The 18,639-nt window shown below is 36.6% G+C and overlaps 1 protein-coding gene across 7 annotated transcripts in view; it reads left to right on the forward strand.

Annotated features, from left to right (window-relative positions):
* The window catches only part of RHOBTB1 (Rho related BTB domain containing 1), a 120,373-nt gene that overhangs the window by 13,236 nt on the left and 88,498 nt on the right, over window positions 1–18,639 (forward strand). For 6 of the 7 annotated variants that reach the window (XM_077778550.1, XM_077778552.1, XM_077778551.1 and 3 more), the window contains one exon: window positions 1,559–1,658. The gene's annotated coding sequence lies outside the window, so the exon portion shown is untranslated. Of the gene's footprint in view, window positions 1–1,558; window positions 1,659–4,950; window positions 5,100–18,639 lie in introns of all 7 variants that reach the window. The other variant, XM_077778553.1, reaches the window with a different exon arrangement.

An 18,639-nucleotide genomic window follows, 5' to 3' on the forward strand; every position in this document is an offset into this window, starting at 1 on the left:
AGCATATTTTGTAAGAACACACTATATAATACAGGTAGCATATGTTATCCATGAGGCTTCCAGTCAACAGTAGGCTATTCGGATTAAGTTCTGGGGGAGTCAAAAGTTATGTGCAGAGGTGCCTGGGTGGCTCAGTTGGTTAAACGTCCGACTTGGGTTCAAGTCATGATCTCGCGGTCCGTGGGTTTGAGCCCCACATCGGGCTCTGTGCTGACAGCTCAGAGCCTGGAGCCTGTTTCAGATTCTGTGTCTCCCTCTCTCTCTCTGCCCCTCACCAGCTCATGCTCTGTCTCTCTCTGTCTCAAAAATAAATAAAAGTTAAAAAAAAAAGTTATATGCAGATATGTGACCATGCAGTGTCAGCAATCCCTAACCCCTGCATTGCTCAGGGTTCAACTATATAATCATTTAGTTGTATTGTTCTTTCTTCCCTTTTGGATTGGCCCCAGGAAATGGGCTGTGCAGCTGTCAGTATCACGTCTAGTTTCACACTTCATGCTCTCTGCTCTACCCACTATTTACAAATGAGCAGTGACTGGCCGAGAGTCACCATCAGTCAATGACTTCCTTGGGAAATACCTCCCAACTACCGAGAATGTGTGTGAGTGTGTGTGTGTGTGTGTGTGTGTGTGTGTGTGTGTGTGTGTGTTAGGAAGCCACAAGGGAGGAAAGCCAGGTGATTTGTTAATTGGAAGTCAGTGGGTTCTTATTTAAGATTCCCATAACTTAAGCTTCATGTTTGTCTTTACAAGTAATATGATTTTATAGCAATAATAACTACCTCCAAGCATAAGTACGTTTTGCCCTTCAGTTTTCATGGTAGGTAGTCATTCCCACTTTTGTTAAATAGTTGATTTAATTTCACTGTTTGTATATCCTGTTTTCCATGAAAATTTTTTCCATGAATTTGGGGTCAGGAAGATTTCTTCAGGAGAAGTAATGCATCTTCTCCTAACAATAGGAGTTATAGAAGAAATTATGTTTTCCTTTTACCTAAATTTCCAAGAAATTCAAATCCAAATGGCAACTTCAATTATTTCAACTGTTAACCAATATATAGGTAGCATATGAACTTCATTTCTTTTTCACTCTCAACCCTGTTATTTTTATTAATATTTCATGATTATTCTTCTTGGAAGTCACCCCAAATCTTTAAGATGAAGAGTCAGGGCATAAATAAGTACGTTCACTGTTAACTAAATGTTTTTTCCAGACATCATCTCATCTGATCGTCAGAACCCATTGACTAGCTGGTCTTATTACTCCCACTGGAGCCATGAGGGAATGGAGTCTCCATGAAGTTAAGGACATAAAGTTCATTCAGACAAATACTGAGTGGGATAAAACCCTGGGGCATCTTTCTCTAGTGGCAGAGTGGTCATTTCAGCCTGTGAGGCTTAAGCTTTTGTGGGCAGCTGGTCAATGTGTACATGGCATATGGCTGGCTGGGATAGCTCTTATTCCGATGAAAACTAATCACTGACATAAGAAACTAGTATTATTTTGAGCAGTTTTCTTCTTGATGATGAAATAGTCCCTGTTTGTATCTCCTCCCCAGATTTTATAACATTCAAGAAACACATGAAAGACGCCTCTCATCAAGTATTCTTGATTAAGTTATGAAAATGGAATTGAAGCTTATTTTCCACCTTCGTATGGTAAGTAACTATGAATTGCCGTTCCTCTACTTCTAATTTCCTCACAATATTCACAAAAGAAATGGAAAGGCTTCTAGTATGAAGGTGGCATGACTTATGAATAATATCCAGGTTTGTGTTCAGAATATTTCAGTAAAAAGGAGAATTTCAATTTTTTTTTATTTCAGTTGTGGTTTTTATAAATTCTAGTTTGACATGTTTTATCTGGTTTAGAATTGGAGTCATTTTGAACTACATATGAGTTTTGATAATTAAAATAACATAACTCTTCTACCCATTTTATATATGCTTTTAATTCTCTAGTGAAAACTTATGTGTGGACTCTGAAAAGTCATGGCCACATACAAGGAAGGTTTAGAACTGCCACGTTGCTGTGCAGTGGCCTTTCTCTTCATCCCAGAAGCCCTAGCTTAGAGCATCCACCCCATTTGGCCTGCACACTAACTGTCTTAAACTGGAAAGACATACCACCTTACAAGTGATTTAGAACTGACTCATCTCACACGAGCAAAATCAGTTTTTAAAGAAAGGGCAGCATTATCAAGTTCTTCTACTAGGATATTGTGCTTGAAGGATTTAAAATGATTTGAGACAGTTCACTACTTTGTCCACCTACAAAATCATCTGTTATTTTCACTCTTCACTATATTTTATTTTTTCTTTATATGTGCTAATGCATGTCTAAAGGAATAATTATTTATGTATAGCTATGAATATTCATTAATTAATTTCATTTATTCTAACAATTAGGGAGGTAGGCATATGTGAACTTGTGGGGAGACTGAATTATAGATAACTTTTAAATAAATGTAGCTTTTATTCTTTAAACTACATGTAGTAACTTCAACAAAACATTACAAAGTAGAAATCCTTAAGGAGACCTGTAATAATAAATCATACGAACATTTTGTTATTAGCATATAGATTGGATGTATGTAGGAGCTTGTAAAGTGCCTGAGGTTCACTGAAAATAGTTTATTCTGTGTCTAAAAAGTGCATGCAATATTGAAAATAAATGTTTAAAACATCATATATTATCTACCTATAAATAAAGCGCTTGCAAAGCAAAGGTAAACATCAGCCCAGCTCATGAACAAATTATCAAAAGATTTTAAATTTATTGAAGCCATAAATTAATGAGATATTACCATGTGTGCATAAATAACTTAAAGAATAAAATTTGCTGATCCTTCTCTCATATGGATATTTGTGCTAATGAATCAGGATCCTATTTACTCTATTAGTCCCCAAAGTAATTGCTTATTTGAAGAAGTTCTGTCTTATGGGTTTTCAGTTAATTAAATCCATTTGCATTTTATGCACACATTTTAAATTCTCAAGTCCTATTTTTCATAAGCCAGATTCAAATATGTTCATGTAATAATACCTCTCATTAAAGCATTAGTCTTTCATTTTTAAAGAAACTTTCAGAATAGCCATATGCATAAAATGCTTATTAGTGAAATCCAATCAATATTTTAGAAAAGTCAACCCATTAAATATTATTTTTTTAGTTTAAATTTTCCTATTTGTAATGGTGATTACTATGCTGAACATACTTCCAATTTCTAATTTTTTGGTTAGCTTAATTTATTCGATTTTTTTCTCTTTGATTTTGCATGCTAGTTTTTAACTTCTAATATGCCTTTAGAATTACAAGCAACCTTTTCTCAAAGGGTAGTTTTTTCAAGGTATGTGCATATTAACTGATTGATCTTGCCAACCTAGTTGGGAGATCACTAAAGCATGAAGCAAAGCTTTTCTAAATCTAACACTGAAGAAGAGAGTATAATAATTCAACAAGTTAGAGATATTTTTTAAAGCGTTGTTTTCTCTTAGTTTTCATATATTTGAGAAGTTGTGAATTAAAGTGCATAAATGATTAAAAAAAACAACTGTAAATACCTTTGTTAGATTCAAACTGTAGAAATTTTTCAGTGCTGCCCAAGCTTGGAAGCTTGAAACTGCCACTGAATTTAGGAGAGTAGAAAAAGTAGATGGAAGGGAGGTCAGGAAGAGCCTCACAAGATCCACATAGTGGGCCCAGGATCTGAAACCAAAGCACATGACAAGGCCAGATGCAGGGAAAGGCACCCAGGGGCACAATCTGGAAAGTTGAACGTGACATCCGGTTTTGAAATCATACTTAACTGAACTATTGCTAGGTGGTTATTAGATGTTTCTCCAGTTTACAGTTTATCTAGCTTATTAGTTCCTCTTGCAAAAAAGGCACAAAATGAGAAACGGGCACCCTCCTACACTGTTGGTGGGAATGTAAACTGGNCAAAGTGCAGGGTCCAGATACATTTAGGTACCAATTCCAGCCTAAGGTTATATCTGAATCAAAAAAGGGTAGAATATCCAAATGGACAAAGAAAGAAAAGGAAGCAAGGGAGAGAAAGAGGAAGGATATCCTAAAATTGGGATAAGTATGAATTATTTTTACCTTTTTGGCAATATTGGACAATAATATACTTTTGTTGACATCTAACATGAGATACAAGTATAAAATGGAAAACAACTTTTGATTCACTTTAAAATTCATACACTTTATAATAAAATAAGCAAATTTCATTCAATTAAGTCTTATTAATTCATTTAAGCCATGATCCATGGAAAGCATAATGCTGACAGTATCCTAAGAAGATAACGTTTCCTTTGTAGTTGGAATCGCCCTAAGGAAGCATTTCTCCTCATTTAGACAAAGTAGAAATAAAGCACTTGTATTACCACGTGTATAAATTTTTAATACTGAATAAAATATTAGTGTTTAGTGTAATATTGATTCTCAACATAATACTCCTCCATAATAGCATGCTAATTGGTTAGAATTAAATTAGACAGATTCAAAAACCCTGAGAACAGACCATCTAACACTTGTAATTTTTTTTCATTAGTTTCCAGAACTCCAATTAAAATGGAATTAATCTGCCAAATAAAAGGCCATGGTACAATAAAAGTTCCATGTACTATGTCACGTGCATGCCTTCCCCCCTCCCAGGGCCGCACCCCCACAACAAGATATAGAAGTGAAGAGGATGGGGAAGAGGAAACATCATCACTTGTGAATTGGAACCACATACTAACAGCCTTCAAAAGAGGCAGGCAATATATGTGCATTACAGCTCTATAATTTACTAGCTGTGAGACCTCAGGCATCTTACTTGAAACTCATAGAGCCACAGTTTCCTCATCAATAATATTATTAGTCTAATAGTACCAAACTCCTAAAATTATTGAGGAAGTAAAACAGAGATTCTTTTAATCTAGGGGTGATTTTTTCTCCCAACAGGAGACATTTGGTAATGCCTCAAGATGGTTTGGCCTGTCACAACTGGAGGCAGTGGGTGCAATATGGGCATTTGGGAGTAGAAGCCAGGGATGCTGCTATTCAAGATGCACAGGACAGCTCCCCAAAATAAGGAGTCCACTGGTCCAAAGGTCAGTGGTGCTAAGACTGAGAAACCCTAGAGAACAGTGAAGTCATGTATGTAATGAGCATAATGTCTGATACAGAGTAGGCCCTCAAAAAATATTAGTATAATTACATTGTTATTGTTGTCATTATTTGTTTGATAAGGAGCTCCAAATCACCCTCATGGTATCAAGACGAGTACTACACACAATTCAGTAAGCCCATTCTAGCACAATCAGGCCTATCTGCTACGTCATCAGATGGACTGTCCAATTTTTAGGTGCCTTCAGGAAAGGACTGACCCACTTAATGCTTGACTAGTCTACCAAGCTCACAGATAGGATTGTACCAAAGTCCATGGGCTAGCATTTAATTTGTACTTTCTTAGAAATTAGAAAAAAAAATAGGAAAAGACAAATAAAAAGTAACTTACAGTACCAGGTGACTATTACTGTCTAACTCCTGCTGTTAGTAATGGCTCAGGAAGTCTCCTGATGATCATTTACTTTACAAAATAAATTAATGTCTGGACATCATTTGTCTGGACAAACGGAAATATGGCCTTCTGGTTAACATAAGACCTTGACTATTTATATGGTACACAAATGTTACCAATTTTAAAATAAATTGAATGCAGCAAAATAGTTTTAGCTTCATGTTAAAACAGTGTAGGAAGGGAAGACTCTTGCTTAATGCAAAACCTTCAAGGTCAAAGAGACCTGTGTTTGAATTTCAGCTTTATGATCTTCAAGCTGTGTGACCTTGAACAATTTGCCTTTTCTGAGCTCAGTTTCCTCATCTGTTTAATAGGCAGAAAGTTATGTCACAGGATTGTTGAGAAAATTAAATGATACATGCAATATTTGACATATATCAGCAGTGAATAAATAAATGGTAGTTATCGTTTCTTTTGGAGAAGTGGCATTGCCTCACGGTTGTTATAGCCACTGATTTTCATTGTAAGAATGGTAACTATGATGTGTAGGTGCTTTTTATTAACAGAAAAAGCTCAAAATAATCCATAACCTCAATAAACAAAAACCTTAGACTTACTTCAATAAAAGTGATTTAAGAAGAAAAAAGAAAATGTACATATTATACATGGAATTTCCCAGAGAGAATTTTTTTAAGGAAAAGGTGGATTTCCTAAATTAAAGAATGAATGATGTGCACATCTTTCTGGCATATTTTAATATAGTTGATAATCCACTTTTTAATTAGCCACCTAATTACAATTCAATAGAAATTTCCCTAGGTGAATGTAGTAACCTACTTCAGAGAGAGAAATGGAGCTCTGAGTGGGCGCTCCTACTGTGAATTTTGACACTTTTTCAGGTTCAATTTGTTCTAAGCCTAACTGGCCCCGGAGAGATGGGGAGAGCTCTGTTTCATAACCTAATAATTCCAACTGCCAGGAAGGCTGACTATGAGGCTAAATTCACCTTTCATCATTTTTATTTTTTTTAATTTTCATTATTTTTATTTTTCTCTTTTCTTTGTTCCCTGGAGAAAACCCAACTCTTTTTTTATGTTTCCATCATTCAAATATTTTAAGTTGAAAACAAAAACATTTATGCATAACACAAACTGTGGCCCCCTTCCTTTTCTTGGGAGTTTGTTTGCTTTCTTCTTAACTCAAGTCTCCCTTACTTCCAGCTCTTGAGAAGCAGGAGACTGAAAGGCATGTGAGGAGACCATCTCAAGGTCATAGTCCATACCTGTTTAATTCGACAACCCAGACTGTGCCAAGGAGGGAGATTTTTTTTTTAAATCTATTCCTTAGCAATAGAGGTTGAAATTTCTCAATCTTCAATAGTTACTTTTTATCATTAGTTGCTTATCACCTTAGTCTAAAATGTTTTCAAACTCACCAACTTTTGCTTTATCAGTTGATTAATAAATTGATTGCTTCATTAATTCTCTCTTCCAACCAGTTTTAGCTTTGTGTAGTTACAACTTCAGTATGTTTGCAGATAATTGTATGCTATTGTCTCTCATTAATTTTTGGCTCATATCCATTAAACATATGCAGACAAGAGAGGTGAACTTTTCATTTTATTAACTCCTTGGTTTTACCCTTGCATCCTACACTCTATCTTCAATAAAGTATGAGTCAGATCATTTTGTTTCTTGACTCAGAACTCTCCAGTAGGTCCACTTCAATCAGAGTAAAAGCTAGAGCCTAACAATGGTCCTCAAGGCCATATATGTTTCAGACCACCATGACCACCATCTCCTGCCCCAACTCCCATATTTACTCCACTCCAATTACTCTGGTTTCCTTATAGTTCTGTTAGTACACCAGACATATCCCTTCCTCAGGGCCTTTGCACTTGCTATTTCTTGTCTGAGACAGTCTTCCCCCAAGAATGCACGTGATTTACTCTCTCATCTCCTTCAAGTCTTTGTTAAAATGTAAACTTCTCAATGAGACCTTCACTGACCACACTTTTAAAAATGCAACTTTAAAAAAGAAAAGGGGAGGGGGGGTGCTGGGTGGTTCAGTTAGTTAAGCATCTGACTTTGGCTCCAGTCATGATTTCATGGCCCCACATCGAGCTCTCTGCTGTCAGGGCAGAGACCACTTGGGATCCTCTGTCTTCCTCTCAAAAATATAAACATGTTTGTTTTGAGAGAGATGGGGGAGGGGCAGGGAGAGAGGAGGACAAAGGATCCAAAGCAGGCTCTGCACTGTCACCAGGAGAGCCCAACGCAGGGCTCAAACTCATGAACCATGAGGTCTTAACCTGTGCTGCAGTCAGACACTTAACTGACTAAGCCACCCAGGCACTCCCCCCCAAAATCTTCTTAAATAAAATAAAAATTTATTAAAAATGTAACCCCTTCCCACACTATTTTCCTTCCTTGATTTGTTTTTCTCCATAATACTGGTCATTCTCTAATAATTTGTGTAATTATTCATTTTCTGTGTCCCTCCATTAGACTATAAGCTTCATGAGGGCAGCAAGTTTTGTTATTTTTGACTGGTATATCCCAAGCACCTACTCCAATGACTAGTATCTGGCAGATACTTGATAGATATTAGTTAAACTGAACTGAAGTAGAATTACACACTTACTGACCTTATTTCATTTCCTTCAAAGCTTTCATTTGCTTTCTATTGGTCCTTATCTTCTGATGTTTTGCCACTATTGCTCCTATAGGACATCTTTGATCCCCCACCCCCCAGCTGGATTTTGGAAATGGAAGAAGCAATTTCAGTGTGCTTCTTTTTGATCACTGATAAGCTTTAAGTAGGATATGTTTTGCGTTTTAGCCATATTCCTTTCCTATTAGATGAGGAGATTGTTATCACCAAAATTGTGAATTTACTGGGATAAATTAGAATCTTGATCAGAACACTCCTGGGTGTATCCTGATGCAAAAGATAGGAACAGAGGAAGAGAGAGATGGAAATGCTAAGCTCTAAATAGGTATCCTTTTCTTAGCACACATGTTCGTAGCATAAATATTAGATCCTTAAACCTGATTCAAGAAACTACGTACTTCCTGATGACAAGAAAGCCATAAATATAGTTCATGACCAAAGATTAGTCACTGTTTATTATTGCTGGTGACACATGATACGTTGGGGAGACCTGGCAATATTTCAGACATCTCCAGTCAGCCATTTATCATTTCATAGTGGGAGATGAGGAGGTATTTCTATATTTTTTTTCAATTAAACTTTTTATTTTGAGATATATAGATGGACTTGTAAGGAATATTACAGAGAGTTTCTTTTTAGCTTTAACTGTTCCCCAAATGGTAACATCTTGCAAAACTATACTATACTATCATAATACTAACACTGATCAAATTAGGATATACCACAGGAATTTTCAGATTGCCTGTATTGCCCCTTTTTTAATTCCTGGCAACCATTAATCTTTTCTCCATTGCTCTAGTTTTAGCTTTTCAAAACTGACATATGCAAGGAACCATACAGTATGTACCTTGTGGGAATAGATTATTTCTATATTAACAGCCCCCGTAAAAAGGGAGTGAGTGAAGAAACATCTCATGTGTTTTATCATTGAGAGTCAAAGGGACACTGGCAATGTTAAAAATGTGCTGAGTCGATTACAGGTTTTGTATGAGTTGGTCTTCTAAACAAGAAGACTCCTTTAAAAACATAGTAGAGGAAAAAAGGAACTATGTTCTATGTTACTTAGTTCTCCCTTGTGCCCCTGAATGATATTTCTGGACTCGAGAAACAATTTCTGAGAAACAGAAAGAAGCTTGATTTATCTCCAAAGCCTCTAACATTTTGAGCAGCACAATGGCCTTGAGACCCTGCTGCTGCCCCAGCACAGGATCACCCTGCAGTTATGCAGTATGCAGAGACCCAGTGCACGGTCCTCCACCCAGCGTAACAATGCTTCCCTACTTCAGCCTAGAATTTAGATTAAATCAAGGCACAGAGCATGTTAACAACTTCGGCCTGACTAAAAAATTCAAGCCTCAATTCCCTTCATAACTACTATGGCCATGCAAGTGAAAGACATAAAGCTCTCTTGGAGAGTATTTTAAAAATGGCCTTGGAGGGGCTTGAGTGGCTCAGTCAGTCAAGCGTCTGACTTCGGCTCAGGTCGTGATCTCGCAGTTCGTGAGCTCGAGCCCCGCTTCCCGGCTCTAGGCTGTCAGCTCAGAGCCTGGAGCCTGCATCAGATTCTGTCTCTCCCTCTCTCTCTCTGCCTCTCTCCCACTCATGCTCTGTCTCTGTCTCTCAAAAATTAATAAACATTAAAAAAAATTAAAAATGGTCTTGGGGATGTTAATGGCCGAGAACTGTATCTGAGAAATGGTGGGAGTGAGCCACCGAAAAGTTTTAAACATAACCAATAACTTCTGCAATGCATTGCAGAATTCTGAAGACACCATTAAAAATTAAATAAAAAGCCTCAGCTTGGTTTTGTGTGTGCTTCAATAGGCAAAAAGATATATTTAATGCAGAGGGTGTTGAATCTGAATTAGTACAAATATTATTAATTTAATGTTCATACTGCATTTTATGGTTTATAAACTGCTTAGCAATAATTTTATATATTTTCCTTCACAGTACCACTGTAAAATATATCGGTATTTTATTTTTCCCATTTTATAGATGAGGCAACCTTTAATAAGTGATCTATTTCTTTCCTGTGCATATTGGTTAACTGGTAAATGATTAATTTATGTCTGCATGAACTTCATCATGCAGAGTATTTATTTTAGTGTGAGTTGGTATTTATTTTACCCGCAAAGCATTACAGTATCCAATTATATATGCATGTTTTAAAGGCAGTAAAGCAGTCACCAGTTGTTAATGCAACATTAAGTCAGAGATTTTAAACCCACAGTAAATTGTGAGTTAGGGTATTTAAATCAAGCAGCCCCCTTTCTCCCTGCTCTCATCCATGTGGGTAAACAATGGCCCTTCTATAAAATGACCATGTAGCACCCATCCAGTGACATGGAAAAGATGTGTTGAGATTTTCAGGGCTTAAAATCTTAACTGAAAAGAAAGAACCAAAATGTTTATACTTACATCTGACAAAAGTTCAAGAGTAAATAAATTGCATCATTTATATCTGCCTATGGAATAACTTGCAATTGTGGGGCTTCTATCTTGCCTATTTATTCTTCCCTCTTTCTTATGTGCCTCCATTTCTTCCTTTCATTTTCTTTATCAATATCTCCGTCACTAAGATGGCTGTTGTGGCTGCTAGTATGAACAAGTATAACCCCACATGAGTGATATATTAAGGCTTAATAAAAAGGATAACATCTCTACAGTATTTGCATTCTCTCTCCATATTGCACTCTAGCGAGCTATCAGCAAAAGAGCTTCTCAACCGGCACGGCATATGAAGTCCAAGGTTCTCAAAAGGTTCCCTAAGCACTGACTCAGCAACACCCTCTAATATCATTTCACACTTTAATCCTATAGAGGACAAAGCCCAAGGAAATTCATTCATTCATAAGTCAGATTTTTTGATTAATTAGAAATATCCTTTCTTTTCACAATAACTATAACATATAATTTTCCCTTATTTGTTGATCTCAAAACTCTTAAATTTAGCTAATAAAGCTAAAGATTTTAAAAATGTATTGCAAAGATTCCAGCCCTAATTTCACATACGAAAGCCTAAATATTGGCATGTTAGCTGTCAAAGGCAGATGATTTAAAACACATTGTGTGTATTGGATACTTAAATGCTTCCAGAATCCAGAAATTGTCTCTTTCAAAATTAAAATGTACTTAAAGATCCGGGTATCGCTATACCAATTTTTGGAAAATATTTGTATTATTAAAAATTTGGGGGTGAGTGCATGGGTGGCTCAGTTAGTTAAGCATCTGACTCCTAACCGGCTCAGGTCATGATCTCACGGTTCATGGGATTGAGCCCTGCATAAGGCTCTGCACTGACAATGTGGAGCCTGCTTGGGATTCTCTGTCTCCCTCTCTCTCTGCCCCTCCCCCACTCATACTCACTCTCCCTCTCTCTCAAAATAAACATTAAAAATATTTTTGTACACACTGAAATATAAACTCCATTACATCAGATCTACTAATAAGATAACATATTATAAAGTAATATTTTTTAATTTGTGTGATTCGCTATGGGACCTACTGAACAGTATCTATGTATTCAGGACTCAGATGTTTTAAAAATAAAATTTTTAAAACAAGGAGCATTACTAAAGAGGAATGTCATTGAAGTACCATCATCAGGTTTCCTGCTTCGAGATCAGTCATAAAAGGAATCAGCACCCCAGTGTGCTCTTTCCTAACTCACAGTCAGATGAACTTGACCCTTAAATGAGCACCGTGGATTATTTTACATAATGATTCCCGCTCTCTCTCTCTCTCTCTCTCTATATATATATATGTACGTATGGATATGGATATGGATATATGTGTGGGAGATTTTAGCCATCTTTACTCTGTTATAAAAAGTAGAGAAAGTATTTGTAATCAAAAGAAACATCTCAAATATTAAAGTATAAGTTAAATGTATGAAATGTAGAAATTTCATCCTTTTAAAAATCATTCCATCTAATAAAATGTCCAAATGAAATGCTATCATAGGTTTCCTTACATGCCACAGTGCCAGTATCTAATACCCCAAGGCTTTTCCTGGTCTGAGACTTTTCCAAAGGCATTTATTATTCCCATTTACATTTATTTGACCTGTATTGCAGCTTCTAAATTGGATATATCATCTTCCCTTGAGAACTCCGTGTCCTTATATAGCCTTACAGGAGAACTGTGAATTTATACCACAATGAACTAGATGGGCAGAAAACCAAATAAGACTCCCTTACACTTCCTTGTTTTCCACCACCCCTCACAGAACATGAAACACAAGTGAGCATCCCATTATTGTAAATGTTGAACTGGGCTTGATTCCCAGTTCTCAGTCTTGTAATCCCAGAAACCATTATTATGCTGTTTCTGTTTTCATCGATTGCCATCTTTTTATATAATTCTGTTAGCTTTTGCCAAAAAGGAGCATTTCAAGGAGGGATTCTTATATGAAAAAACTGAAAAACAATGTTCATGCTAAGGGAAAACATTCTTTTTTATTTATTTATTTTTATTTTTTTAATGTTTATTTAGTTTTGAGATAGAGAGAGAGAGAGAGAGAGAGCACACAAGTTGGGGAGGGGCAGAGATAAAGGGAGACAGAATCTGAAGCAGGCTCCAGGCTCTGCCCTGTCAGCACAGAGCCCAACACGGGGCTCGAACCCCAAACCACGAGATCATGACCTGAGTTGAAGTTGGACGCTTAACTGACTAAGCCACCCAAGTGCCCCATATTCTTTTTTTAAAGAGAGAACTTTTTACCAAGTATCATGATTTTCTAGAACTGCATAGATGGAGAAGTGCTGAAGCTCAATCTTTTCCAGATAAACTCAGTATAACATTTACACAATTGTTACCTAGCATTTCCATGCAAACTAATAAAAAGCATTTCAGCTTAAAATTTCAGCTTCTAGTCTATCCTTAACTAAAAATCCCTTACAAGTAAGCATTCTTGTCCATCAGAAGTTGGTACAAAAAAAGGAAGTTCAAAGGGGCAAATATGGGAAGTGCCTTTCCAGCCCTAATAGGGTAAGAAGATCCTGGCCTAAGAATGGATCTCTAGACCGTGCAGCAAATATATCTCTGAAGAAAAATCCATTAGATTGTCATGGCTTTGAAACATCAGCCATTTACACTTGCCAGGTCCTGAACCCAGATTCACTTGGTAATCAGTTCATTGATTAGAATTCCTCTTCCCATCTACTTATATGTATATATCTATACCCAGAGGGAGAAAATACAGCAGTCAATACAACTCATTAGCTTGCTGGATATATTTCTTATTATAAGTTGATATATTGGCATTTGGCTATAAAGAAGCTTTTTAATTACTGTAAATATTGTCAATGAGATCATTTTAAAATTGTCAAACTCAGCCACACATACAAAGGTAAAGTTCCATTTCTGGAACATGACACTAAAAAGAGTCATCTCTCATCCATATCTGGTTTTAAAATATAGCCACTCCCATACATGCTATCACAATGTCTTCCCCACCCCACAGGAAAGAACTAATGCTTGTAAGAAATGATAGTCTGACATACTATCCTCAAAGAAAGAAAGGTTCAGTTTCACCCAACCAGTAAGTAACAGATTAAAACTCAGGTCTGAAAAATGCCCTTCCAACTAAACTTATGTCTTTACTTAGAATCCACTAATAGCAACATAGTCTCTGACTAGGAGAAGTAGATAAGTACTCCCTGGCTGCTAGAGAAAAACACCGATAATACTGGCTGTTTCCTCTAAACAAACCTAAACCCAAATCTCCTACCCAAGAAGCTGGTGCTCTGTATCTGACACTTTTATCTTCATGGACATGTGGAGAAACCTTGTCTGATAATTTACATATATATATGTAAATATGAATATATATTCAATTTTGTTAATTGAAATATAGTTTTAATTGTTCCCAGGTATACATTTATATTATTTACCTAAAACTAATCTGAAAAAGGTCTTACACCTATTTAACTGGAGCTGATGGGGATAGAAGTGAAGGCACTCCTAAACTAATTATAAGCTTAGTGATGCACAAGTGAAATATTTTGGATTTTGATCATGAATGTTAGCTATTAGGAGTATTATATTTCATGTTGTAGAGATGAATAGAAAATTCTGGAGATGATTTTTTCATCTTAAAGAATCATAGGTATCAAACAAATATTTATTAAGTAAGTTTGATGTCATTTATTGAGGTCATCCTTCCATTTCCCAGGAAACTATTTTGCCGAAACTAGTTTCAGCATTAAAATCTTTCTTTAGGAAAAGATCGTCACTGAAGATTGACACTGTATAATACAAACAGGAACTCATTTCAGTGTTTCGCATACCTCCTCAATTTGAGAAAATTCTTCCTGATATCTAAAGTCAAGTCTCTCCAAAATGGCCCATTTCTTCTCCTCTGCAAGTAATGTAGCATTAATTCATTCTCCATATTCTTGGTTCTTCATCCTTGTAATGCTTGGTTTGAATCTATATTCTCTCCATCCACCTGGGCCTCCTTTCTTAATGGATTTCTCCATTTTTCCAGATGTCAGGGTTGCTTCTTTGGAGTATAAAACCCAAAGGTGTTGCCCTACTCACTGTAGCTCTGATATTTCTAAGATATAACCCCTTACATAATTTCTTAAAATTCCTTCAGAAATGAAGTACTTCTTAAAAACAAAGAACAAGCAAAAGAAGGCTATCTCAGATGAGGCTCCAATGGAGTTGATGCTGAAAATTCTCAAGAAAAAGATGAATACTTTTCTTTCTTGGATGCTATTTTGAATCGTGACAGGATGAACTAAATGACCTCTTGATGATCTTCCAGCCCTGTGATTCTGTGATAATCTTAGCTTCCAGCATCTCATTTTCTCTAAACACTAAAATCTAATCTGCCCTAAGATATGAGAGTATTTAACTGATGAAAACCCTTTAATGGAGGAAAGATTCTGCTTGTTTTCTTGGAAGTAATTTTCTTAACAATTGCTTACATTTATATTCAAGGCAGTCTATATTGAATCATTAAATCCAAAGAAAATCATAAAAGAAAAATTAGTAGACATATTATATAATGATATGCAATTTATTTCTTGACTTTTGCCTTTATTGCTCTGCATTAGAAACATTTACTCCTGTAGACATAGTTAAAGGATTCATGAACTCCACTTTTTTAAACCTAAAACCATTCTTGCTTTCTGTACCACAATTGTTTCTACTTAAAAAGGAGACGTATGTTAATACCAGTAGACATTTTATGTCCAAACGAGGCTACTTTCTGAGCAGGGCTGTCATAGAGCAAATTACATCTGACAAGGCTATTTAGGAAAGATTAGCCATAGTTAGATTAAACAGACCTTGAGCCTGCCATTTAATCCACCACCACTGGTTGTGTGTGCCCAGCCAGTGATGATGCTTGCAGCCACAGAAATTAGATTATTAGTTTTCATTATTTTTTAATCAGCTGTTTTTGAACCAGTGGAAAACTTTAGACATAAAGGGAAAAACAGCCCTCTCACATATCAAATGGATAATTTACTTGACTCTAGATTCAGGTGCTAATATTATTAATTACATTATCACTACTACTAATGATGATGATAAGAGTGTTACATAAACCCTAGCTACCCTGAGCTAATCTCTGGCAGAGCTTTACACGGATTACTTATATTGAATCCTCACAACGGTTCTCTGGAGTTTTACCAAAATTAAAATGGTGAGTTATGCATATATTCTGGAACATTTTTTTCTGATATTGACTTGAAGCATCCATGAATATTTTTACAATAAGTTGTTCCGCATTCAGTTGATTATTTTTTGTTGTTGTTTGGTCCAACTGCAGTTTGGATGATATAGAATGAACATAGAAAACCATGGCATTAATCTTGGACTGTAAAAGCCCTATTTGTATTGTGACACAAATATAAATGTAAAGCAAGCAGAAAAAATGCTATGTAAGCTCTTTTCTGAGCTTTGTATTGTTAGAAAATATTTAACTCTTGTGTTGTTTGGAAGCTTTTCTATTTTGTGTAACATAAGTGCAAAAAGAATTATATTACAGTCAAAAATTAGTCTGAAATCTCATAGTGAACTATTTTTATCAAAAACTTTTATTTATTTATTCAGTTATTTATTTGAGTATGTCCTAGGCTCTTTTTCTTAATAGTTTATTGTCAAATTGGTTTCCATATAACACCCAGTGCTCATCCCCACAAGTGCCCTCCCCCATGCCCATCACCTCCCTTCCCCTCCCTCCCACCCCCATCAGCCCTCAGTTTGTTCTCAGCATTCAAGAGTCTCTCATGGTTGCCTGTCTCCCTCTCCCCCACTATTTCCTCCCTTCTTCTCCCACATGGTTATTTTGATCAAAAACGTATTAGTTCCTCCAGTAAATGGGCAGCACTGAACTTTATACAATTACCAAGAACCAAGAAATACAGAATTAATATTTAACACAGATCTGAGTTGTATTGATCAGCAAATATTTGATATAAGGTGCTGAAAAGGAAAAGCCATGTATTATCATTATCATATTCCTTGTCTCTTGAATAAATACATGTCTTATGGTAAAATAGTGGGTTTATATACCTAAAGAGGGTAGCATTTAGTTGTGCTGAATGTAAGCTGTGCCTACCACTCACATCACCTAAGTCCCACTATTCAAAACTAGGAAGCATTTTTAATGCAACGTACATAGTTGGAATAGAACTGTCAACAACCACAACCTATGATTTTTTGAAGGGTTGACATTGACATTGCCTATTATAGGCAGACAATCACCATGCCATTCTGCTAAATGACAAACAGCAAGCCTCACCCATAGCACTGAGTGGTCCCCTCTGCCAGAAACCAATGGAGACCACACTGGAAATGGAATTTCTGGGTGATGGGTTTTACCCCACTAGCCTTGTATGTATCAATTAAGCAGTTGTTCTAGTCCAGTTCTTTCCCTGCTGACATCACAACTGAGATTGTTGAAAATGTTCGTAATCCTATCGTCTGCTCTCTAGGGCTTTCACCTTGAGATGGAGGAAGGGATTGTATGATCTCACTTTGCTCCACGTCCCCAACTTCTAAAAGTACAGCCTAAAAGTAACCAAAAGAGCTAAGTCAATGCCATTGTACAATAAATGGTTAGCAAGCAGCTCTGGAACTAAAGACTCTTAACATCGAAGGGAACCTTAAAGGTCATAAATGATGACCCTGCACTCTTCGGATGACTGAAGTGATATTCTAACACCACTGATGATTGGAATGAATCTCTTGTCCTCCCAACTTCAGACTGCTCTAATTGATACAAAGTCCGTACGTTAAATATAATGTGGCTCTCTGTAAATTCCAGTTAATGGCCTTCACTGTAACCTTTGGAACTAATGAAATGTTTATGTCCTCTTTGATACCCCAGGAAGCTCCTTTCCAGTGCTTCCTCATTCTCTCTAGTTTCCTTCCTCAATGCCCTCATCACTTTCCTCTCAACATGGTCCATTTTTTTTTATGTTGTTTATTGGGAGGCGGGGTAGAGAGACAGAGACAAAGGCAGAGACAGGAAATCCCAAGCAGGCTCTGCACTGACAGTGTGGGACTCAAACTCACAAACTGTGAGATCGTGACCTGAACCAAAATGAAGAGTCACATGCAATGCTTAACCAACTGAGCTACCCAGATCCCCTGAACATGGTCCAATTTTTTAACGTTTTGCAAATTCAGGGTATAATTAGACTTGCACAGGATAAAACACAATTAATTCCAAGCACTGTCTTGTTATTAATACTGCATTCAGTTTTTTGGCAACTATATAAGAGTGACACTTGAAATTCCTAAGTGCTTCTCAAATACCTAAGCTGAGTCACATGTACCCCGTCCAGTACCTGTGTAGCTAGGTTTTTGACTCTTTGCTTTGGACCACCATAGTGGACTTCACATTTATTTCCTTTAATGTTACCTCATTAAATTTTGCTCTATCCCACCAACTTTAATGTTTTTCCTTTTGGAATGGAATATGTATTCTAATCCTGTCATCCCACTTATCCACTAAGTAAACTCCTAACTTGTGTCATCTGTAAATCTGACTAGCATAGTCTCTATTTATATTAATACCTGATCTTTTTATTTTTTAAACGTATTTATCTATTTTGAGAGAGACAGAGACAGTGTGAGTGGAGGAAGGACAGAGAGAGAGAGAGAGAGAGAGAGAGAATCCCAAACAGTCTCCATGCTGCCAGCATAGAGCCTGATGTGGGGCTTGAACTCATGAACATGAAATCATGACCTGAGCCAAAACCAAGAGTCAGACGCTTAACCAAGTAAGCCACTGACAGGTACGCCCCAATACCTGATCTTTTTAAATGTTGACAATAACAGGCCGGAGGCATCACCATTAGAAATACCCTAACATGAGCAGCTGTCTTTGGTTCAGGTCATGATTTCATGGTTCTTGAGTTCAAGCCCTATATCAAGGTCTGGAGCCTGCTTTGGATTCTGTTTCTCCCTCTCTCTGCCCCCCTCCCCCCCCC

This window comes from Crocuta crocuta, unplaced genomic scaffold, assembly GCF_008692635.1.
Source record: "Crocuta crocuta isolate KB4526 unplaced genomic scaffold, BGI_CrCroc_1.0 scaffold167, whole genome shotgun sequence".
Taxonomy (NCBI): Eukaryota; Metazoa; Chordata; class Mammalia; order Carnivora; family Hyaenidae; genus Crocuta; species Crocuta crocuta.